The sequence below is a fragment of the Papilio xuthus genome, unplaced genomic scaffold (assembly GCF_000836235.2).
Source record: "Papilio xuthus unplaced genomic scaffold, Pxut_1.1 DF827756.1, whole genome shotgun sequence".
NCBI lineage: Eukaryota > Metazoa > Arthropoda > Insecta > Lepidoptera > Papilionidae > Papilio > Papilio xuthus.
Window position 1 is genome coordinate 720,025 of NW_013530893.1, and position 3,873 is coordinate 723,897.

Below are 3,873 nucleotides of genomic sequence, written 5' to 3' on the forward strand. Positions count from 1 at the left end.
CTGCAACCAATGTTTTTATTCTAATTCCGCGCCGACGAAGTCGCGGGCGACAGCTAGTCTTTCATACTTATAAAGTACTAGAGTCTACCGAAATTTAAATATTTAAGTATTTTAAAAATTAAAAAAGTTAAATAAATATCAGCATCGTCAGAGCTCTGAAACTGAAGCACTAAGTAAACTGCTAGAGCTACTTCAGATGCGAAAACGAATTCATTTGCAAGAAAAAAATAAAAAAAATCATTAATACGAACAGAAATATATTAAAAAGAGTATATTAGTAAAGGAAATTATATAAATTACCGTAAAACAACAGGGTAAATATTAGTCTTTTCCCTGTCCTTATCCAACTTACGTATGGTAGGGTATCTGCAACATTTGTCGACCTCCATATTGATCTCTCTTTTTAAAAACAAAAAAAATCAATAAAAAAATAAATCCGATTGACTGAAACCCTAAGATACTCTTTATCTATCTCTTATTATCTTTAATTCTTCTCATTTCAGACCATAAATACATTTAGACTTTGACATATGACATTTGTCACTATGAACGAAATTTACAATTACTAATTAATAATTTTATTTCCTTTACTATGTTAAATCAACAGTAAGTATATATCATATTATTTAAATAAAATTTACTAACATAAATGCATAAGTTTGCACGTAACTCCAAAACTGCAGCAAGAATCATTTCCCCCGACAAAACCACATACTTCCTTTTACCTTCCTTCTTTCATTTAGAGCGTCGGTAGCTCAAGAGGTTAGCACTTGACATGTAATCTGCAGGTCCCATGTTCAAATCCCGCTATATACCAATATGTGTTTCCATTTACATTATACACATTTATCCGTTATGCTACCTGCACATATTTGGGAAGAAATTCAAAGATATGTGAATCAACCTGCACTCACCCACGGTCTCCGATCCCCTCAATGGGGATGTATGGTGAGCTGATATAACCATTCTTCTCTTATTAGAGAAGGGTAAGCAGACTAGAATTGGCATACATACTAACAAACGAGACGCTACTATACTTCGCATTTTAGCGCGTCTTCTGCGTGGTGCAGGCGAGCGGACGAACCTTGCGACTAATCCTACTGCTATCTCCAGAACTGCTGGAAGTTTAATTGTCTTTTTATCTTCCAGATGTAGATATGATCTAGTATCATATGTGTTTTTGCATCTGTGTACCTCAGTTGTGCTGCTATCCTTCTCTCTTCAGTCCTTGTCTTGCTTGTCTGCCTTTCTGCATTAAAGGTAACCAGGAGATCAATTTTTAATTTAACCATATTCGCAATTTACCTTATTCTATAAGAAAAGGGAGCAAACGAGTCGTGAGAACACCGAGGTGATCAACGACGCCCATGGACATCAACACCAGAGGAACTGATGATATGGCAGGCTTTTGAGAAAAAGATATGTACGCTTGTTCAAAAGAACCTTAGTCGCTCTGGTTTGGAAATGCAACAGAAGACAGACTGTTCCACAACGCTGCCGTGCCCTATAAGGAACAAACTTGAATTCGTCTTTATAGAGGTCGTCTACGAAATTACCAAAAATTATTATTTCGGTCCCTTGAATTTAAATACTTAAAATATAAAATACACCTATGAACAGAATGCTTCAAATTGCTTAATGGAAGTAAAGAAATATTTAAAAACAATCGAACTTTATCAACGAGGTATTGACAAAAATTGGTAAAACATGTCAGACTGTTTGCTAACTAAAGAAAATCTTGACATTGTTCAACAATTTCATTCTACACAAGTGCTTTGACTACTAGAAAATTGAACATATTTTAAAAGCAAACAAAAGTATTTGCTAACAATGAATTTGAAACAGAATGTAAAAGAAACGCAGGTGTACAGCGAAATTGAACTCTCCTATCAGCTTGTCAACCATTAATATACCTTTAGATTTGTCCTTATTAAACTTCCAAAGCATTTTAAACCCTATTTCCTTCTATTTAAGGTATTAAATGGTGCCAATGCTTTATCGTTAACTACGACAGCGAGGAAAACTTGCACCCGTCTGCACAACAGATCAACAAAAATCGAGAATCTTACTAATTGACAATTAGTTATACGATATGCATAATAAAATTCTTTACATTTGTGTCAGTATTTTTATTATAAATCAATGGATTAACAAAGAAAATGGATTGTTTAAAAATACGATTCTACATTCTGGTACTAACAAAGCGAAGGAAGAGAGCTCTCTACGTTCCGACAAAATTACCAGTTTTGTGACACACTTTACTAAGAAAGTATTATAGTAACTTCAATTTATTTTGTGGTTATGTTAACTAGTAATTCGTCGTAATAGCGGAGCGACCGCTTCTACGCACAGAAAGAACAAGTTCCACCTTCTTTTGCGTCTACTTTTCCGTTAAATACACTCCCTTTCCTTCCCTTAATTTTTTATCCCGTACGCACCCTACGACCATACAGAAGACCAACAAATGTTGTTGCTGAGTCTACTGTAAAAAGTGTACAATCCCTAAGAATGATATAAAAACGTCTAAACACTCACGTATATTCGTCCGGTGGCGGCACCGACTAGTTTTGTGCCCATCGGGGGCCTTTTTTCAGGATGGGTGGTACTGGTATTATTTCGCGGACGCGGCCCGTCGCTCACGACGACGAATATACGTGAGTGTTATGCCGTTTTTATATCAGTTTAATTTAAATTATTCAAAATTTCGTGAGACATTATAATAAACTTATTATATATAAAAACGGGTAAACACTCACATATATTCGTTCGGTGGCGGCACCGACTAGTTACCGACTAGTTGAAGGGCCCCCGATGGGCTCGAAACTAGCCGGTGCCGTCACCGGATGAATATACGTGAGTGTTTAGCCATTTTATATAAGTTTAATGTAAACTTTTTAGAAATAATTCATCTATGCTTTATAGACTATGATTCATAAATAACGCAAGATTTTTAAGTCATTTTTAATCATGACAATTTGTCAATTTTAATATATTTTGTCATGTATTAAGTTTTAAATAATCTGTATTATTCAATCTAAATCAATGTGTGTCTTTCTTACAAGTGGATTTTTCTCTTGGTGTCCGTTATTATTTATATGTCCTTGGATATTCTGCGTACCCTTACCTATACCTTGTTTACTTCTATTCTCTTCTTATAATCCTGAAGACCGTGAGAAATCTGAACCAAGATTTAATGCATGAAGTCAATATTTTTATATTATCGTGATATCTAAGTATTCTCATGTGTTGCTTTCTTTTGCCTGTTCTTGTCAGTCCTTTTGTATCTTGTATACCTTTATTTGATTGTTGTATGGACGCGATTGTTGATCCAGAAAAATGTTGTACCAAACCAAAGGATAAATGTTCACCGCCGTGCAAAAAGAAATGCAAAAAATCACAAAAAAAATGCAAGGAACCATGCAAAACTGATAAAGAATAATACGATGAACAAGCAATAGCCAATGTACACGAAAGCAATTTAGAAAATTAAATAGAAATTACATGGATTGAACTTCTAGCAGGGAAAGAAGAAAGAGAAGAGTAAAGAAGAGAAAGTAAACGAAGAATGAGAGGAAGAAGAGTTCTAAGCCTGTAAAATGTTTTGTTTTTAAAATTATGTTTGTATGAAATACACAAATCAAAAAGTTGAATGCTGTATAATTTAATAAAAAGTTTCAGGAAACGAGTTTTGGAATGGATATTCCAAATCCATGCTACAGATAATTAAAACCTCTTTTTGTTTATGGTCGATTGATTTCTTTTATTCACTGAACTCTATAGAGGTCAGTGCTTTCATTGAACCTTACTAATATAAATGCGTATGTTTAGATAGATGGATGGATGGATGTTTGTTTGAAGATATCTCCAGAACGG

The 3,873-nt window shown here is 34.3% G+C and overlaps 1 long non-coding RNA gene across 1 annotated transcript; it reads left to right on the top strand.

The window, feature by feature from the left end:
- The first annotated feature begins 504 nt into the window (after positions 1–504).
- Positions 505–2,118, top strand: LOC106116273 (uncharacterized). Its single transcript, XR_001227798.1, has 3 exons — positions 505–606; positions 1,150–1,260; positions 1,975–2,118. It is a non-coding gene; the product is annotated as an uncharacterized LOC106116273 (long non-coding RNA).
- Positions 2,119–3,873: the final 1,755 nt, after the last annotated feature.